The sequence below is a fragment of the Hyperolius riggenbachi genome, chromosome 12, assembly GCF_040937935.1.
Source record: "Hyperolius riggenbachi isolate aHypRig1 chromosome 12, aHypRig1.pri, whole genome shotgun sequence".
Lineage (NCBI taxonomy): Eukaryota > Metazoa > Chordata > Amphibia > Anura > Hyperoliidae > Hyperolius > Hyperolius riggenbachi.
The window spans coordinates 152,349,310-152,370,725 of record NC_090657.1 but is presented as its reverse complement, the minus strand read 5'-3'; positions in this window follow the sequence as shown (position 1 = coordinate 152,370,725).

Sequence of the window (21,416 nt, the reverse complement as noted above, 5' to 3'; positions counted from 1 at the left end):
AGTCTCTGAGCGGCTATTGCCACTCGGAAGACTGTTAGACGGCATGATCGCCGTCTATTTAGACTGTGCAGTGCTGCGATAAGCAGCAGCGCTGCACTGGGGACAGCCGTGTGACACGACTGTCCCCCTGGGGGACAAGAGAGCGATCGGCTCTCATAGGCAGAAGCCTATGAGAGCCGATCGCAGGATTGGCTGGCTGGGGGGGGGGGAGAGATTTACAAACCAATAAAAAAAAGGAAGGATAGTAAAAAAAAATCACCAACAAAAATATTTATAAAAAATAAATAAATAAACACAGTAAACACAGGGGGGGGGGGGGGGGGGGCATCAGACCCCACCAACAGAGAGCTCTGTTGGTGGGGAGAAAAGGGGGGGGGTCACTCCTGTGCTGTGTTGTTCGGCCCTGCAGCTTGGCCTTAAAGCTGCAGTGGCCATTTTAGTAAAAATTAGCCTGGTCTTTAGGGGGGTTTAGCAATGTGGTCTTCAAGTGGTTAAAGGATGGGAATAAAGGTTAGAGTCAATCAAACACATTTTTTAGTAAAGAAATATATGTATTTACATAGAAAGAGGGACAAAGTCCTGAAAGAGGGACAAATGAGGACGACAGAGGGACCGGGCTCCCAAAGAGGGACTGTCCCTCCAAAAGAGGGACACTTGGGAGCTCTGCAATTGCTGGATCCACAAATCACTCTTATGCGCCCTGTGCAGCAGAACACTAGTGTTATGGCTGTGCCCAGCTTCGGTGCTCAGCACTGAACGTCGGAATGAACTGATTGGCTTTAACTGTGCTATTGGAAGTGCCAACACAGTGCTAGTTGCCTGCAGGTTGTGCCTAATGTGTTGCTGTGGCAGGTAATTGCAGACAGAAAGTTTAATGTTCATCCACAAAACCCTCCTTATGCTCGTGTTCCTATTGCTGGGAAAATAAGTGTCACAGCATTTGATTGGACTGCTGGGGACTGTACACGTTGTTGTTCCGTAGCATTCATGTAGCATCACTTTTTCAGGGTAGTGAATGCCCTAGATATAGGAGCTGCATTTTCCAGGATTAAATACTGTGACTGTATCACTGTGTGCAGTTATTTGCATGTGTCCTGAGGGGGACAGGCAAAAATGGCGCACAGCGCCAATAGTGTCAGAATGGCGCTGGCGCTGCACTTAAAACGATAGTTATCGTTTTATATGTTAATATTTTTTTTTTTGCAGGGATCGGGCTGGAGAGGCAGCGGGGGTCGGGCTGGAGAGGCAGCGGGGTCAGGGTGGAGAGGCAGCGGGCAGTGGGCTGGCAGCGGGGGTCGGGCTGGAGAGGCAGCGGGGTCAGGGTGGAGAGGCAGCGGGCAGTGGGCTGGCAGCGGGGGTCGGGCTGGAGAGGCAGCGGGGTCAGGGTGGAGAGGCAGCGGGGTCAGGGTGGAGAGGCAGCGGGCAGTGGGCTGGCAGCGGGGGTCGGGCTGGAGAGGCAGCGGGGTGGAGGGAGTAGGATTAGGTAGCATGTGTATACATTACCTCGTCCCGGCCGGCGATCGCTCCTTCACTTCATAGCTTGCACGAGTCCTGCATCCAGCCAATCATCATGCGGCTTCAGTTTCCGCATGGTGATTGGCTGGATGCAGGACTCGTGCAAGCTATGAAGTGAAGGAGCGATCGCCGGCCGGGACGAGGTAATGTATACACATGCTGCGTAATCCTCCCTCCAGCCCGACCCCCGCTGCCAGCCCACTGCCCGCTGCCTCTCCACCCTGACCCCGCTGCCTCTCCAGCCCGACCCCCGCTGCCAGCCCCCTGCCTCTCTATCCTGACCCCGCTGCCAGCCCGCTGTCTCTCCAGCCCGACCTCCGCTGCCAGCCCGACCCCCTCTGCTAGCTCCCTGCATTGTTCAATGGCACACCGTTCTGCTGTTTTATAAAACGCTATTTACCATTTTAATGTATTTACATTAAAACGGTAAATAGCGTTTTATAATCGGCAGAACGGTGCGCCATTATTTCATCCGCGCCATTTTTTACTGTATGCGTCCTGAGTCAGGCACAGATCCAAGATGGGGGAGGGTGGGCAGGTTCAAAGCCAAAGATCACCCTGGGATTGTCCTGTTGTAGTTTCACCTCAGGAAGCATGGCTTTACTGAGCTATTCTGGATGCAGCTCTGAGATTCATTTGAATTTGACTGGCCTGACAAGAGCAATGAGGCATTATGTCACCTTTCAGGCAATTACCAGAGACCACTTGATCTCTGAAGCACACCTGTTGAAACTTCATTTGTACATTTTCATTTGTAATTGGCGCCTATGCAGGGCCGGCCTTAGGTTTCACAGCGCCCTGAGCGTAACCAGATTTTGGTGCCCCCCCCACATTCATCCTCTTCGCGTGTGAGTGCACCACACACATACACTAATGGGGGGGGGGGGGGGGATGGCGGGGGATCTGCTGCCTAAATACACTAAAAGGGGATCTGCGACTGCAAGACTAGTAGCCTAAGCCTATATACACTAAAGGGGGGATCTGCCTACATATACACGACCAGATCCCCCCCTTAGTGTATATGGGCTTAGGCTACTAGTCTTGCAGTCGCAGATCCCCTTATAGTGTATTTAAGCAGCAGATCCCCCCCCCCCCCTTAGTGTAAGTGTCTAGCTACAGATCCCCCCCAGTATAGGTTAGCCAGATGAGTGCCCACAGTATAGGTAGCCAGTATATTTGTCCCAGCTATAGGTTAGATAGGTAGGTGCCCCCAGTACAGGTTAGATAGGTAGCTGCCCCCAGTGTATAGGTTAGATAGGTAGGTACCTGCAATATTGGTTAGATAGGTAGCTGCCCCAGTATAGATTAGATAGGTAACTGCCCCCAGTATAGATTAGATAGGTAGATGCCCCCAGTATAGATTAGATAGGTAGCTGCCCCCAGTATAGATTAGATAGGTAGCTGCCCCCAGTATAGATTAGTTAGGTAGCTACCCCCAGTATAGGATAGATAGGTAGCTGCCCCCAGTATAGATTAGATAGGTAGGTGCCCCCAGTATAGGTTAGATAGGTAGGTGCCCCCAGTATAGGTTAGATAGGTAGCTGCCCCCAGTATAGATTAGATAGGTAAGTGCCCCAAGTATAGGTTAGATAGGTAGCTACCCCCAGTATAGGTTAGATAGGTAGCTGCCCCCAGTATAGATTAGATAGGTAGGTGCCCCCAGTATCGGTTAGATAGGTAGCTGCCCCCAGTATAGGTTAGATCGGTAGCTGCCCCCAGTATAGGTTAGATAGGTAGCTGCCCCCAGTATAGGTTAGATAGGTAGGTGCCCCCAGTATTGGCTAGATAGGTAGGTGCCCCCAGTGTAGATTAGATAGGTAGCTGCCCCCCAGTATAGGTTAGATAGGTAGGTTCCCCCAGTATTGGCTAGACAGGTAGGTGCCTCCAGTATAGATTAGATAGGTAGCTACCCCCAGTATAGGTTAGATAGGTAGGTGCCCCCAGTATTGGCTAGATAGGTAGGTGCCCCCAGTGTAGATTAGATAGGTAGGTGCCCCCAGTATAGATTAGATAGGTAGCTGCCCCCAGTATAGATTAGGTAGGTAGGTAGGTAGGTAGGTAGGTAATACCCCCCCCCCCCAGGTAGGTAGGTAGGTAGGTAGCCCCCCCCCATAGAGGAGGGGGGAGCCGCGGGGAGGGCAGCCCGACCTCTCCCTCCCTTCCTCTCCGGGCACCCTCCGTGCTCCCCCCCCCCCTCCGATCCGATGCAGACTGCTAAGGGAACAACTCACCTTCCTGGTTCCGATCGCCGGCTCCTCTCACTTGCTGCTGGTCGCCTCTTCTACATAGCCGCTGATGCACAATAAACTTCCTGTTAAGCAGGAAGTTTATTGTGCATCAGCGGCTATGTAGAAGAGGCGACCAGCAGCAAGTGAGAGGAGCCGGCGATCGGAACCAGGAAGGTGAGTTGTTCCCTTAGCAGTCTGCATCGGATCGGAGGGGGGGAGCACGGAGGGTGCCCGGAGAGGAAGGGAGGGAGAGGTCGGGCTGCCCTCCCCGCGGCTCCCCTCTCCATCACGGCGGCCACACGGGCATGTTTGCCCCATCACCCCCAGCAGCGCACCAGGGGGTGGAGCGAGACGGACCCAGCCGGGGCCCTGCAGTTGCGGCCAGGTCAGGTGGCACGAGCGCCCCCTGGAAGCCGGCGCCCTGAGCGATCGCACCGGTCGCTCAGGTCAAAGGCCGGCCCTGCGCCTATGTACCATCCCCCACAGGAAACGCAAGAGATGGCCAGTGTATAGGAGTGATGTTACACTTCAGGTGTCCAGCAGTGGCGTAGCTAAGGAGCTGTGGGACCCGATGCAAGTTTTACAATGGGGCCCCCCAAGCACTCTATACATAACAATTGATATGGCACACCAAAATCTGCCAATGACAACTACAGTGTTAGAGGTGCAAGAAGGGGATGGGCGAGCATTTTCTGATAGATTTCTGTTCACTTTAATAGGAAATCGCTCAGAAAATGCTCAGAAATCGATCGGAAAGCAGATCGAACACACATGTTGGAAATAAATGATCTGATAGTAAATTGGCCAGAAAATCTCAGTGTGTACCCGGCATAAGAATGCTATCAGCACAGTGCTGATAGCATTCTTAGAACCCACATCGGGTTCTCTTTAAAGCAAATCTGAGCTGAAAATTAAAAGTCAAAAACACACAAGTCATGCTTAACTCCCGCATAGTCTACTCAATCTCTTTCTTCTCTCCTGCATCCTGTTTGTCCACTGTGATCAATGGAATTTCTGTCCTCTATTTTAAAAATCTGGACAGCACACTGTTAAAATGTAACATCACCCACTTGAGCCATAGGAAAACATGGACATTACCTTTCACATCAGTTGTCCTTTCAGCTATAACTGACAGCAACTGATACATAACTGACAGCAACTGATATATTACAGTTATGACAAAATCTTGTCAGAACTGGAAAAAAAAATTAAGGTGGCCATACACTGGCCCGATTCCCGGCCGTTTCGACAGCAGATTCGATCCTGGGATCGAATCTGCTGCCAATCGTTCGCGGTAAACGCCGCCGACGATCCGATTTCCTCCCGAAATCGGATCGGTCCGTCGATCGCGCCGTGCGGGAAATTACCCTCGATCGCCCGCGGTTAAGTGTGCGTCGCTAGCGGCGGCCGATCCGATGAAAAATATATTACCTGATGCGGGCTCCCGGGCGTCTTCTCTGCATCTTCTCAGCGCTGCACCCGCTCCATCCCGGCGCTTCCTGCAGTGACCCAGGAAGTTCAAATAGAGGGCGCTCTATTTGAACTTCCTGGTCACGGAGTGACACAGGAAGCGCCGGGATGGAGCGGGTGCAGCGCTGAGAAGATGCAGAGAAGACGCCCGGGAGCCCGCATCAGGTAATGTATACGGGGGGGGGGGACAGGCGGCAGGAGCAGCTGAACAGATTGTGATCGGTTTCAGGCTGAAATCGATTCACAATCTGTTTGCAGTAAAGGCAGCCATACGATCCCTATCTGATCAGATTCGATCAGATAGGGATCTGTCAGCTGGTCGATCTGATGGCACATCGACCAGTGTATGGCTGCCTTTATTGTTAGAAGGCAAGGGGAGAATATTTGTATGTCTGTGCCTATGGAATTTTAATTGGAATTCAATAAATAAGGTTTAAGGATGCCAAGTGCCTGCCTTCTACATTTGGATGGAAACAGTTGGACTGGAAAAAAATACAAGCTTCAATGATGGTGAATGGCTGCTTGGAAGTAAACAGTGTAATGATGTAATCCCTGCTCTTTGCCTATTCTCAACCATCCCCCATACAAAACAAGCAAAGTTGGCAATGACAAAAGAAAAGTCCCTTCAAGCAGCCCTCTACAGATCAAGTCACAAATAACATAGCGGTTGTCACTACTTGAAAGGTGTCAAAATAAGTGCTGAATTCAGAAAGACTCTTCCGATGCGGAAGTGACTGAATGATATGGACGCAGTGACTGGACAATTCGTGCAGATGTGGCTGTGCGATAATCTGCAGCTTGCTGCAGATTCTTGGATTGCTCTGCACGTTATGTACGCAAAGGAAACTGTTCCATTGCAGTGCATTGGGTTTAGGACACCCATGTGGCTATGTAACCGCATTGTACTGCATCTAATGGAAACAGGCTTTAACCACTTAAGCCCTCGGTCGTTTTCACTTTATGCATCCGAGCAATGTTCACCTCCCATTCATTAGCCAATAACTTTATCACTACTTATCACAATGAACTGGTCTATATCTTGTTTTTTCTGTCACCAATTAGGCTTTCCTTGGGTGGTACATTTTTCTAAGAGCTACGTTACTGTAAATGCATTTTAACAGTAAGAATAAGAAAAAAAACTGAAAAAAATTCATTATTTCTCAGTTTTCGGCCATTATAGTTTTAAAATAATACATGCCTCCATAATTAAAACCCACGTGTTGTATTTGCCCATTTGTCCCGGGTTATTTCACCATTTAAATCATGTCCCTATCACAATGTATGGCGACAATATTTTATTTGGAAATAAAAGAGCATTTTTTCCATTTTGCATCCATTTAAAAGCCTATTAAAAAAAAAAAAATCATCTCTACATAGATATTTAAAAAGTTTAGACCATTAGGTAAATATTTATGTGTTTGTTTTTTTTTTTATTGTAATTTTTTTTGTTTTATTATTAAACATTTTATGTGGGTATTTTTGCGAGGGTGGGATGTAAATAGTAATTGATTTGGGTAAATATATGTGTATTTTAATTTTTTTTTACCTTTAGATGTAGTTTTAGTTTACCTTGAGTTTGTTTATATGACGTCACTCTAAGCGTAACATGTACGCTTAGAGGGACATAGGAGTCAGAAAAATCGAAGCTTCCAAGAGAAGCTGTCGCTTTTTCTGCGGGGGAGAGGAATCAGTGATTGGGCACCATGGCCCGATTCATTGATTCCTGGGCTAACGATCCGCGGCCGGGAGTGCGCGTGCACGCGTGCGATCGGCCGCGGGAGCGCACATGTCCTCCTTGACGTAGAACTAGAAAAAAAGAAAAAAAGAAATCCCAGCATGCCCTGCAACTTCCTTTGTGCAATTTATTAAATAAGAGCCAGGGAAACTGGGGAATGTGATTTTTAACTTTTGGATTGCCCGATTAGCCTAATTACTTGTTTACAAGATAAAAATAAAGAACTGATTTTATGCCTGACAGTTACTCTTTAAAGAGATGTAAGATGGTTAGGTGCCCAATTTTCAGAAGAGAAATGACTCTCCAAATGTGCAGCATTTGATGGATAAAAATGTAACCCCAAGCAAAAGATTAACTAGAGGAGAACAGCTTCTGCGATGGCAGGAGGCGGAAGAGCGGAAGCAGGAAAAAAGGGCACATATGGCTAATGGACAAAAAGGGGAGCACCATAGGCTGCAATGCAAAAATATCGGCTATTGGGCGCCAAAGAAGAAATTAGAGCGCCCGAGAAATAGCGGTTGCAGGGATCGTGATAACAAAACTTTTTGTTTACAGAATAAGGTTTATGACAAATATCATTTACAAATTCGCTTTGACTTTCAGTTTAACTTATTTTATCATTTTTAAATTTCGCTTTCAGGAGTGTAATGAGCAAATTTTTGTTTTCACTTATTTTATTGTTTTAAAATTTGTTTTCATAAGTATATTGCTTAAATCTCATTTTCAAGCTTTTTGTACTACAAATATGTTGCTTTTGGTATTAACCTTGTTTTCAGAATTATAATGCGTAAATTATAGTTTTCAGATTTATCTTACTAATATATTGCTTTTAATATTACAGTTATTTTAATATTTTTAATGCGTACTTGATTGTAAGGCTATTTATTCTTACAAATATATAACTTTTACTATTCATAATATTTTTTAATGTGTACGTGATTGTAAGGCTATTTATTCTATTAAAAATATATAAATTATTCTATTCATGTGATTTGTACTGAAGTATTTTACAGTATCAAATATGTTATTGTTTTTAAGTGCGTAAGGGTGTTTGTGCAGTGGCAATGGTTAAGGTTAGGCACCACCAGGGGGGTGGTTATGGTTAGGCACCACCAGGGGGCTTTTAGGGTTAGGCACCACCAGGAGGGTCTTAGGGTTTGGCACCACCAGGTGGGTTTTAGAGTTAGGCACCACCAGGGGGGGGGGGGGTCTAGGAGTTAGGGATAGGTACAAGGAGGGTTCTGTGTGAGAGTATGAGAGTAGGGTCAGGTATAGTTCCAGCTCTGCCCAACTAGTTTCGTCATTCGACTCAAAAAGGGGCATGATGAGTCGAATGACAAAAGTAGTTGGGCGGAGCCTAGGGAGCAAACGAGACGCCTAGCCACATGTGGGATTTGTTTTATGCACATATTGCTCTGGAAATTAGCTGAAGAACCTGGAAGGAGAGCTGCAGGGACGTGTGGATTGACACTGGCAGAGCCAGAAAACGCATTTGTCGACTGTATTTGGTTGGCCACCTTTCAGGTGAGCGTATATAGTTTCTCATGAGGATGCTGTGAAGAGTTTATTGGAACTGTATGGAGATTTTAAAAGCTGTATATCTAGAGACTCTCTAATGCTAATCTCAGTGACTATTCCAGTTTTATATCGAGCTGTTTTAAAAAAATTGTGAATACGTTTTTCTTTTTTTTTTTGGTGTAAACCAGGCTATGAAGTAGTGTGAAACACTGTTTTATAACATTTTATTTAGCATGAGTTGTTGAGCGCATTGCCCTTTTTTACGGTTATTAACTTCGTACTGAGTACACACTCTGTTTGGCAGTTTGGTGATCCAACATATGCGGTGTATTGAGGAGGAGATATATATGTTTTTTTTTTTACTGTGAGGAGCGCATGGATAAAAGACCCCCTTTTACAGTTAGGTATAGTTGCACTAAAATACCTGTAGTATGTACAATTGTATTCCTATGCTTAATACAAGTGTAAATATCGTTTTTGTTATAGACGGTAGTTTGCCATTTCATTACTGTTCATTCAACACATTTAGCACTTATTTTTCGTTCCTGTATTATAAACGAAAATCATTGTTTTAGATAAAAACTTATAATTTCGTCTATATCCTGTGCCCTTTTTTCCCCAGACGCCTTTTTTTGCATGGATGCCCCCAGAGCTGTGGAGATCGCTTTAAGCTTTAGAACGTTTATTTAGCATAGTACTCATTTACCAGAAGTATTTTTCACAGTGACGCAGATTACGGTATATATATATTTAACAATTTATGTAACTATCTGTAGAGTGTGTAATGTATTATCACCATTGCATGTACTCAAGGTCTTTTTTGGGAGAAAGCCAAATCTACTTCATATGTGTTCAGTCTCATACACATGCCTGACTTAAGTGGCTGAGGCGGTTTGATAACAACCACCTCAGCCGATAATTAGGAGTGTGAACGGCACCAATCGACCCCAAAACTCCATCCGCGAGTGAACTGCAGAACGAATCTACCCAACCCCAGAGATGCCTAAACCCCCTGCCGATCCCATTGTTCGTGCCGCTCCCCTCCTGCCATCATGCATGCATCGCTCGTTTGTCCCTCTATCACCCCTCCTCCTGCATAGCAATACAGTTCATTGTCAGCTACACAGCTTACATGCATGTGTGCAGCCTGGCCTAGCAATGTTGCCCAAGTAGGTCAGCTCCTGAGCCCCGACGAGTGACATGCGTTGGACATGCTTATGCACCTTTCAGGACATGGGAGGAGAAGTGGAGCAAAACAATTAAACCATTGGGAGAATATACATGTGCCATGTCCTTGCTGAGATTGGAACCTGGTACTGTTGCACCAGGTTGCTGCCATTTCCCCTAACAATCTACATGATCAGAACAGCATTCTATGGTGTTAGCCATCAGTAAAAACAATAAGTTTTGAATTATGATGTTACCATTTATTGGCGAAATTAAAATACCCCTGAACTGACCTTGATATACTTTTAAATGATTTTATTACTGTTGCTGTGTGACTTTTTCACAGCACCATCCTCCCCCCGCCAGCACAGCACCAGCAATAAGGCAATATTAAAAGATTAAGGGGATGGGAGAAGAGGGTAAGGGGTACTTAAAGGGATACTGTAAGGGGGTCGGGGGAAAATGAGCTGAACTTACCCGGGGCTTCTAATGGTCCCCCGCAGACATCCTGTGCCCGCGCAGCCACTCACCAATGCTCCGGCCCTGCCTCCGGTTCACTTCTGGAATTTCTGACTTTAAAGTCAGAAAACCACTGCGCCTGCGTTGCCGTGTCCTCGATCCCGCTGATGTCATCAAGAGCGCACAGCGCAGGCCCAGTATGGTCTGTGTCATGCGCAGTACACTCCTGGTGACATCTGCGGGAGCGAGGACACGGCAACGCAGGCGCAGTGGTTTTCTGACTTTAAAGTCAGAAATTCCAGAAGTGAACCGGAGGCGGGGCCGGAGCATTGGGGAGTGGCAGCGCCAACACAGGATGTCTACGGGGGACCATTAGAAGCCCCGGGTAAGTTCAGCTCATTTTCCCCCGACCCCCCCTACAGTATTCCTTTAAAAAAAAAAAAGAGTGAGCTATAGGATAGGCACACACTAGGCAGAATCGCATATGCATTTTCCACTATGTGCTATGGGGAAAACTTATGAGATTCTGCTTAGTGTCTTCCTTCCCCTAGGCTACTCTGCCTTCATCAGACTGATTTCTGTAGGCTGACAAGATGTAGCAGCACACAGCTATATACATGCCATCAAAAGGTGACATATAGATATTTTCAGAAACATAAATACATGCCATTAAGATGCCTAACTTCCTCTCAAGACCCTATTTGGATGTTTTGTTTCAATAAAGGCATCTTAATAACATGTATTTATGTTTCCCAAAATATCTACCGTATGTATCCCCATTTGATGTTGCATTTATATAGCTGTCTGCTCCAACATCTTGTCAGCATACCGGATTTGAGTATGATGAAGTCAGAATAGCCGAAAGCTTACTCTTATTTTGTAATAATTATCATGATATAAGAAACATACACAGCCTGACTTTCTAAGGTCCAGGAAAGAATTACTACTACTATTCCTTTATATAGCACCAACATCATTAGTCGTCATATGACACCCCGTTATGTGCAGAAAGCCTCAGCTTTCAGCGGTGACCTAAATATTTGTAACTGTTAGATTAAAAACAAGAACAGCATGTTCCTGCCAATAATAAAGGCTAAATAATGTACATCCCTATAACAGTAAATATTTACAGTTTTGTTATATTTTTGTTATTAATGTGAATTATTAAGATCCTGAGCTGAGCCATGTTGCATGGAGGTAGGGGGGAAAGTTTTTACAGTAAGAAGGGGGCCTGGTCCAAACTACTTGGGGGCCCAGAGGTCTGTAGCTGCGCTAGCCACCTGCAGGTTGTGGCTGCATAATGTGTTACTGTGATAGGAAATTGTAGGCAGAAAATTTAGCACTCATTCACACAAGCCTCTTTAGGCTTGTTTTCCTATGGGAGAATATGTTCTGCTAGAAAAGAAGCGTCACAGCATTTGATTGTACTGCTCAGGAGTGCACACGCGGTGTTCTGTAGCAATATTCATTTAGCATTACATTTGTACGATAGTAAACCCCATCCACATCAGAACAGAGTTTTCCAGCAATAAATATTGTATGACTATCACTGTGTGCAGTTGTTTGCATGTATCCTGAGGGAGGCACAGAACCAAGATGGGGGAGGATGGGCAGCTTCATAGCCAAAGAGAACCCTGGGATTGTCCTGCCATAGCTTCACCTCAGGGAACATTGGCCAGTTATATTGAGCTAACCTGGATGCAGCCCTCAGATTCATTTGAATTTGACAGGCCTGACCAGAACAATGAGGCATTCTGTCACCTTTCAAGCAATTACCAGTGGCCACTTGATCTCTGAAGCAAACCTACAGTCTTCTTTTGTTATTGCCTCCTATGTACCTTCCTCCACAGGAAACTCAAGAGATGGAGGGTGTGGAGATGTGAAGTTACACTTCAGGTATCCAGTCAGGTGCAGAGAAGCTCCTGTTTGTTGCAGCCTTGTGCATCTTGATTGTTTATTTGGTCACGGTGTCCATTAATGATACAATCTTGATTTTACAATGTTACCACATCCATGCAGAAGTGTAAACTGAGTGTATATATTTTGAATGGATACTCTGGGCAGTCCCTTATATTACAAGAAATTTGTAAGATTGTATAATCGGCTTTCAAATTTTGTGGAATTCCGAGTTCTAACTTGGAAGCAGGCAATTCCAATTTCAAACATAAAAGTCAGAAATTACAAAATTCTGAATATGTAGACTAGGTTAACAGTCGTCAGTTGCATAACGTATGCAGTATAATGAGTGTGAACTGCAATGGAAGATGAGCAGAGGCTAGCACATCCGATAAACTTCCTTTATTGTTACTTGCAATGTTGAAAAGCCAATATTTCAGAACCATGCAGGTCCCTTTATCAAGGTATAAATTGCTCTAGGCAACCATCTATCCAACGCTTAAGAGTGGATTGACCTTGGTCTGATGGGAAGTTAGAGCTCCTCCTTGCACTCACTAAGCAGTGATGTGACCTCCTGAGAGTAGCTATAGCCAGTCCACCTTTGAGCAGCGGACATACTGTATGGTTGCCTAAAGCAATTTATGCCTCGATAAAGGGGTCCTGCGTGGTTCCGAAACATTGGCTTTTTAACATTGCAAGAAACAAAAAGTTTATGGGAAGTGCCAGCTTCTGCTCATCTAATGTTTTTGCGAAAGGCGTCAACCCCTTTTTTCAGCATTAGCATTCCCATCATAAAAAGTTATAATCCTTTAGTGAATGCGAGACATACACTAAGTTTAGACATGAACTGGAATGGAAACTGGACATAGCCTGTAATACAAAGCCTGCACGCAACGAGAGAATACCATGATCACTCACAATGCAGTACTGTGAACAGGCCCATAGAGTTGTATGGCAACGAGTTGACATGCAGAATTATTCTGCAATATTGAAATTTATGGCATCGACTTTAAGTTAATTGAAGAAATTTTTATAGAAAACTTGCAGTTTCTTATAAAACCAATTTAACATTTTGGCAGAAAAACAATGTGGGGTCCCTTCCTCCCAGGCGCTGTCCCCCAAATAAATGCATTAAGCTATAGCTACTGCTTAAATAATAAATGTAATTGAAAGTATAACTACAAAATGCAACAAGCGTCAGAGAAATGCCACAAAAAAAAAAAGTGTAAAGCAAACCTGAACTAAATGTTCCTTCAGTTGATCTCATGTTTGCCATGTGTTACTAATGAACATTGTCATCTTTTGCCAGCCTTACATAATGTATTGCATGTGTGTTTTGGTTTCTGCCATCTTGCTCTCTGCAAATTATGAAATTGCAAACATGTAAATAGGGCGGCAAGTAATTTTGGGTGTTGGGTGAACCCGCTATAAGGCTCCCTGCACATTGCAAATCCGTTTTCTGATTCCGATTTGTAATTCCGATTTTCCCTGAATACATTCAACAGAAAAACGGATCAAAAAATGCAGTGTGCAGTAAAGATTAAAAATCGGAATCGGAATAATAATAATAATTCTCCTTATTTACAGAAGAACATACAAATGCCTTTAACCACCCTGGCGTTCTATTAAGATCGCCAGGGCAGCTGCATGAGGGTTTTTTTTAAATAAAAAAAAAACTATTTCATGCAGCCTCCGGCGGCCAAAAGTAACACGGAAGGCCGCAATGAGCAGCCTTCCGTGTTTGGCTTCTCCTGTCGCCATGGCGAAGAGCGGAGTCCTGACGTCAGCCGCCTCCGATCCAGCCCTTAGCGCTGGCCGGAACTATTTGTTCCAGCTGCGCAGGGCTCAGGCGGCTGTGGGGACCCTCTTTCGCCGCTGCTCGCGGCGGATCGCCGCAGAGCGGCGGCGATCGGGCAGCACACGCAGCTGGCAAAGTGCCGGCTGCGTGTGCTGCTCTTTATTTGATCAAAATCGGCCCAGCAGGGCCTGAGCGGCACCCTCTGGCGGTAATGGACGAGCTGAGCTCGTCCATACCGCTAAGGTGGTTAAATACAAATTCAGAATTCTGATGCACTTTAACTCGATATGTTGAAAGAATGAATGCACATGGGAAATGTAAAAATATGTTTTCTTCAAATGCACATGCTCATTTATACTTTCCCTGTCCTGTAGCAGCCTCCGCGCGCTGTCCGTAACTTCCAGGCGGCTCTCCGTACACGCTGCTGGCACATAGCGTCTGACGTCAGATGCTATGCGCCAGTGGCTTGTACGGAAAGCCGCCCGGTGGTTACGGACACCGCACAGAGGATGCATCAGGACAAGTAACATAAATGCACACACGGGGGCACATTTGGTCGCTTTGTCTGTCATGCATGCATTCGGCGGCACAGTTTTTCATCCAATTCAATTATAATAATCAAATTGGATGGTCGATCGGCCGCCAAGTCGCCTGATGTAAGGCTACCTTAAGTCTGATGTCTTCTGCTGGTGACACCTGGTGCAGTCTGCATCTACCGCACCTTCCTAGTGACACAACTGAGGACAGACATTTGGCAGCAAAAACAATTGATCATTTTAGCCATTGGACTTATGTCTGTACAGGTATCTCTAGTCTTCTGCATTTGTCAAAATATAGGAGACAAACAATTTGTAATGCAAAACAGATTGCTTTGTCCTTGGGTTCTCCTGCCTATCCTCTAGTCTCCGTATAACAGTACATATACCCTGGCCCAGCTGAGCTTGCATGAACTCTCACTGGCTGCCAGCAGACTGCTGAGGGAATTAATGAGGAAGCAATAGTGGAAGGTCTGTAGGTGTAATGATCGCTGCTGCAGCAGCTATTACTGGAAGTAGTAGTGCTGCAGCTCAGGCAGTTCTGATCTATTTCCATGCAAGCTGCATAGCTTTGTCTGTCTTTCCCTGCTGTCAGCTTGTGACTGATTATCATTCACCTGTGTGGGAATCTGCATGTCTGCTCCCATTGGATGACCTCAGTATAAAGATCTGCTTCCTGCAGGGTTTCCTTGGGTTTTCATAGCTTCAGCTTAAGCCCGTCTTGCTGTCGCTTTAGCCCCCGATCGTGTTTCTGGTTATAAAGATACTTTGCTGGTCTTTGCATCATATATTGGTTCATTGCCAATATATATGCATACCAGCACGTTTATTATTTTCCTTGTATTTGTGTTACGTTGATACATTAGTGTCGCTGATGTATACGTACACGAACTGTTTATATCCTGTGTGCAGTTAGTCAGCTTTCCAGCACGTTTTGGTAGGTTGCGCGTACCGTGACCACCCGTGCTGAGGTAGTTACCCTGCTCCTGGTTCTGTTTGTGGATTGCGTTCATCTCTGCGAAGAGATAACGAATCCTTCTGAATCCTGTTCTGTTACTGTTTGTGGATTGCGTTCATCTCTGCGAAGAGATAACGAATCCTTCTGAATCCTGTTCCGTTACCGTTTGTGGATTGCGTTCATCTCTGCGAAGAGATAGCGAATCCTTCTGAGTCCTGTTCCCGGTATTGCTCCAGTCCTAGTCAGTGTTCCTGCTTATGTCATATATCGGTTCATTGCCGATATATACATATGTTAGTCAGACGTTACAAATAGTTTCATTGATAGCTGTAATTGTAATACGCTAGGAAAACATACTTATTGTATATTTATCTGTGTTACGTTTATCTATCTTAATCCTGCTATTTTCTGACTATCCTGTCCTGTCTTTGTGAGGCACGCCATCGCCGCAGCGCATTGGCTGCCTCATTCCAGTCTGTCTGGTTTTGGACGCTTGCTGTCGCTAAGTAGCCGCTAGCTAGCAAGCGTTCATTCTGTCTACCTGTCCTGATCTCCTCAGTTCTGGTTTGTGCGCTCAGCGCTACTTTGCGCTGAGACGTTATAACGAAAGCATTGTTTGTGGCTGTCAGATCTGCACCGGCCCTGTGCGCCACAATCTCCTATTGGAGTCAGTCCTCCCCTCCACTATACTAGGGATAGCCTGTTTCCTGGTGCTAGTGTGTGTACCTCCTCCACGCCAGCTCATGCGTTGCATGCTGACTGTGGAGAATACACCACCAAGCGTTACAGTAGGGGGTTAAGTTGAGCAGAGTGTGCCGTGGCTGCCCCACTGATTCTTAAAAAGTACCTCCATTAAAATATACCTTATAGTTAAGGCAATCCTCATTGTAGCCCATAGTCTCCTAACACAGGATTGCCAATTAACCACTTGAGGACCCACCCTTTACCCCCCCTTAAGGACCAGCGCTGTTATTTGTGATCTGTGCTGGGTGGGCTCTACAGCCCCCAGCACAGATCAGGGTGCATCCAGAGCGATCAGATCGCCCCCCTTTTTCCCCCACTATGGGGATGATGTGCTGGGGGGGTCTGATCGCTCCTGCCTGCCGGTGTTGCGGGGGGGGGCACCTCAAAGCCCCCCTCCGCGGCGAAATCCCCCCCCTCCCTCTCCTACCTGGCCCCCCTGGTGTTCCGGGCTGCACAGGACGCTATCCGTCCTGTGCAGCCAGTGACAGGACGTCCCCTGTCACATGGCGGCGATCCCCGGCCGCTGATTGGCCGGGGATCGCCGATCTGCCTTACGGCGCTGCTGCGCAGTAGTGTTGGGCGAACAGTGTTCGCCACTGTTCGGGTTCTGCAGAACATCACCCTGTTCGGGTGATGTTCGAGTTCGGCCGAACACCTGACGGTGCTCGGCCAAACCGTTCGGCCATATGGCCGAACTAAGAGCGCATGGCCGAACGTTCCCCGAACGTTCGGCTAGCGCTGTGATTGGCCGAACGGGTCACGTGGTTCGGACCCGAACGCGCTCTGATTGGCCGAACTGTCACGTGGTTCGGGTAAATAAATACCCGAACCACGTCATATCTCCGCCATTTGTCTGTGGGTTTAGCTTTGGGTAGGCAGGCAGGGTAGTTCGCGCTCCAGCCACGCTAGCCAGGGTCCCCCCCAGTCATTGTGTGTCACTGCTGGGAACAGTAGTACACCGCTCGTTCAGCCACACTATATAGCATTCTGTGTACTGTTCTGTGTCTGCTGGGAACAGTGGTACACCGCTCGTTCAGCCACACTATATAGCATTCTGTGTACTGTTCTGTGTCTGCTGGGAACAGTAGTACACCGCTCGTTCAGCCACACTATATAGCATTCTGTGTACTGTTCTGTGTCTGCTGGGAACAGTAGTACACCGCTCGTTCAGCCACACTATATAGCATTCTGTGTACTGTTCTGTGTCTGCTGGGAACAGTGGTACACCGCTCGTTCAGCCACACTATATAGCATTCTGTGTACTGTTCTGTGTCTGCTGGGAACAGTAGTACACCGCTCGTTCAGCCACACTATATAGCATTCTGTGTACTGTTCTGTGTCTGCTGGGAACAGTAGTACACCGCTCGTTCAGCCACACTATATAGCATTCTGTGTACTGTTCTGTGTCTGCTGGGAACAGTAGTACACCGCTCGTTCAGCCACACTATATAGCATTCTGTGTACTGTTCTGTGTCTGCTGGGAACAGTAGTACACCGCTCGTTCAGCCACACTATATAGCATTCTGTGTACTGTTCTGTGTCTGCTGGGAATAGTGGTACACCGCTCGTTCAGCCACACTATATAGCATTCTGTGTACTGTTCTGTGTCTGCTGGGAACAGTAGTACACCGCTCGTTCAGCCACACTATATAGCATTCTGTGTACTGTTCTGTGTCTGCTGGGAACAGTAGTACACCGCTCGTTCAGCCACACTATATAGCATTCTGTGTACTGTTCTGTGTCTGCTGGGAATAGTGGTACACCGCTCGTTCAGCCACACTATATAGCATTCTGTGTACTGTTCTGTGTCTGCTGGGAACAGTGGTACACCGCTCGTTCAGCCACACTATATAGCATTCTGTGTACTGTTCTGTGTCTGCTGGGAACAGTAGTACACCGCTCGTTCAGCCACACTATATAGCATTCTGTGTACTGTTCTGTGTCTGCTGGGAACAGTAGTACACCGCTCGTTCAGCCACACTATATAGCATTCTGTGTACTGTTCTGTGTCTGCTGGGAACAGTAGTACACCGCTCGTTCAGCCACACTATATAGCATTCTGTGTACTGTTCTGTGTCTGCTGGGAATAGTGGTACACCGCTCGTTCAGCCACACTATATAGCATTCTGTGTACTGTTCTGTGTCTGCTGGGAATAGTGGTACACCGCTCGTTCGCCACTGTATAGCATTGTGCTCTGTGTCGCTGCTGGGAATAGTGGTACACCGCTCACCCGTCACTGTATAGCATTGTGCTCTGTGTCGCTGCTGGGAATAGTGGTACACCGCTCACCCGTCACTGTATAGCATTGTGCTCTGTGTCGCTGCTGGGAATAGTGGTACTGTATAGCATTTCTGTACTGCCACTGTACTGCTGCCAGTCAGCGTGTACTGTAAGGATAAGTGAAATGAGGAAGAAATCCGGTGAAAGAGGGAGGGGCAAGGGAAGAGGTGTTTCCCCTGACGGTTCACGTACAGGCCACAGGGGAGCACCCAAGAAAACCCACTCAATACCGCCCATGTTGTCCAGGACAACAACCCTCACAAATCCAAAAGAACAGGACCAGATAATTACTTGGATGACCTCTCAAGCGTCCAGCAGTGGGTTAAGCAGCACCAGCACATCACGCACGAGGTCCGAGTCCTCAGCCAGTTACAAGGAGCCAGTGGGCACAAAGCTGACACAACCGGCAGCGACACCACGCACACAACTGCCAGATAACCAGTCCGATGAATTACCTCAGGACACAATGGGGTATTCGCAGGAGCTATTCCCAGCCCAACAAACTTCCACCTTTCAAAGGTCAATGGAGGAACAGCCAGAAATGTTGTGCCTGGATTCACAACCGTTAACTGTGGGAAATGCACCGCGCACTGAAATACAAGGCGAGTCCGAAGAGGACTCGGAAACCCAAATCCCAGAGCAATTTGGGCAGGAGGGGTTGCAATTGCAGGAGGTCGGCCGACAAGATCTGGAAGACGACGTTGGAGTGTGCTGCGCAGAGGTTGTTGTGGGGAGCTCTACTCCACGGCGGTGGCCCACAATGACATATGACGAGTTTGAGGAGATGGAAGAGGAGGGTATGGACAATGTGGACAGAGACCCAGATTTTGTTTGTGAACGAGAACATCGCCGTCGTAGCAGCAGCACAGATGAGTCTGTTGAAGAACACACTGCTGCACGAGTTCGCCTTGTGCCACAAGGTAGGCGGCGCGCAATTTCAGGCACCACAAGCGTGGAAGTTCAAGTGAGAGGCAAAAGAGGAGCAAACAGAAATCGCCAGCAAGGAGGCAGGTGCTCCAAAGTCTGGGCTTTCTTTGAAGACTGCACTGAGGATGTTACCATGGCGATTTGCAAGGTGTGCAAGACCCGCCTGAGCAGGGGGAAAAATATTAACAACCTCTCCACCACCAGCATGAGCCGTCACATGCTATCCAAACATCCCACTCTTTGGGCAAACGCGTCAGGACAGGGTACCAGAAACAACACTGCCTCCCTTGGGTTCACCAGACTCACCACCAGACCCGCCTCAGCAGCAGCAGTAGCCCAGCCATTGCGTGGTTCACAACATTCACAAACATCAGACGACGCTGACACTGTCACTTTCCGGAGTAGTGCTCTTGAGGTCTCCCAGTGTTCATCAAACACAACAACCAACAGCCCTTCCGTGTGCAGCGCTACGGTTCAGTTGTCTGTGTCGGAGATGTTTGAGCGCAAGAGGAAATTGCCAGCAAATGACCCCCGGGCCGTGGCAGTAACAGCCAGCATAGCCAAGCTTCTGGCCTGCGAAATGCTGCCATATCGATTGGTGGAGACAAACAGCTTCAAGGGCATGATGTCAGTGGCCATCCCACGTTACGTGGTTCCCAGCCGCTACCACTTTGCACGCTCTGCAGTGCCTGAGTTGCATGAGCACGTGGTCAGCAAAATAACCCGAAGCTTGAAGAATGCCGTTGCCTGCAAGGTTCACCTCACCACTGACACCTGGACGAGTGCGTTCGGCCAGGGTCGATACATCTCCCTTACCGCGCACTGGGTGAACCTTGTGGAGCCTGGCAGCGATTCCTCACCTGCTACGGCACGGGTGTTGCCCACGCCACAAACAGCTGCACCGCCGTCCCTCCCACTGGATAACAGCAGCACCTACCTCTCTGACTCCTTCTCCTCCAACGCATCTCAAAGCTGTACCTCATCCGGAAACGCTAACCCAGCAGCAGTAGGATCGTGGAAGCAGTGCAGCACAGCTGTTGGCATGCGTCAGCAAGCGTTGCTGAAGCTAATCTGCCTTGGGGATAAGCAGCACACAGGGGAGGAAATTTGGAGGGGAATAAAGGAACAGACGGATTTGTGGCTGGCACCGCTGGACCTGAAACCGGGCATGGTTGTGTGTGATAATGGGAGTAATCTCATTCGCGCTTTAAGGTTGGCTAAGCTGACACACATCCCTTGCCTGGCGCACGTGATGAACCTAGTAGTTCAGCGGTTCCTGAGGACATACCCAGGCGTGCCCGATCTGCTGTTGAAGGTGCGTCGAGTGTCCAAACATTGTAGAAATTCCAGTACTGCTTCGGGGGCACTCGCCAAGATGCAGGAGCGCTTCAATCTCCCCCACCATCGCTTGCTGTGTGATGTCCCTACGCGCTGGAATTCTACGCTGCACATGCTAGCCCGCTTTTGCGAGCAGAAGAGTGCAGTGGTCCAGTACATGACGGCGCAGTACCGAGGCGCATCCGGCCAGCTGCCAAGCTTCTGTGGATCCGATTGGGCCAACATGTTGGACCTCTGCCAAGTCCTCCAAAATTTTGAGCAATCCACGTTGCTTGTGAGCAGTGACAACTCTTCAGTCAGCATTACCATACCACTGCTGTGTTTACTGAAGAGGTCGATGTTAAAAATCAAGGAAACAGCTGTCATGATGCAACTGGGGGAATCTGAAGGAGAAAACGATCAGCGTGATGGTACCAACATCAGGCCATCCGCCTCAGGGAACGCTGGCCCCAGCAGCTATGACGAAGAAGAGGAGGAGGAACAGCTGGAGTTGGAGCAGGAATTTCATGCCACCACTGACGAGGGCCAGAGCGGTGCACGTTGGACTTCCACAATTCAACGCGAATGGTCAGCAGAAGCAGACCAGGAGGAAGGTGACGACTATGATGCATCACAACAACTATCACAACGCTCACAAGAGGATGATGAGGATTCTGGTAGGACTCTGGCACACATGGCTCAATTCATGCTAGACTGCATTGAACGTGACCCACGCATTGTGCGCATTCTGGACAACACCAATTACTGGGTTTATACCCTTCTGGATCCACGGTACAAACACAATGTTCCAAAACTGCTTGAAGAAAGAGTCAGACAGGTCAAAATGGAAGAATACCAGCAGGCCCT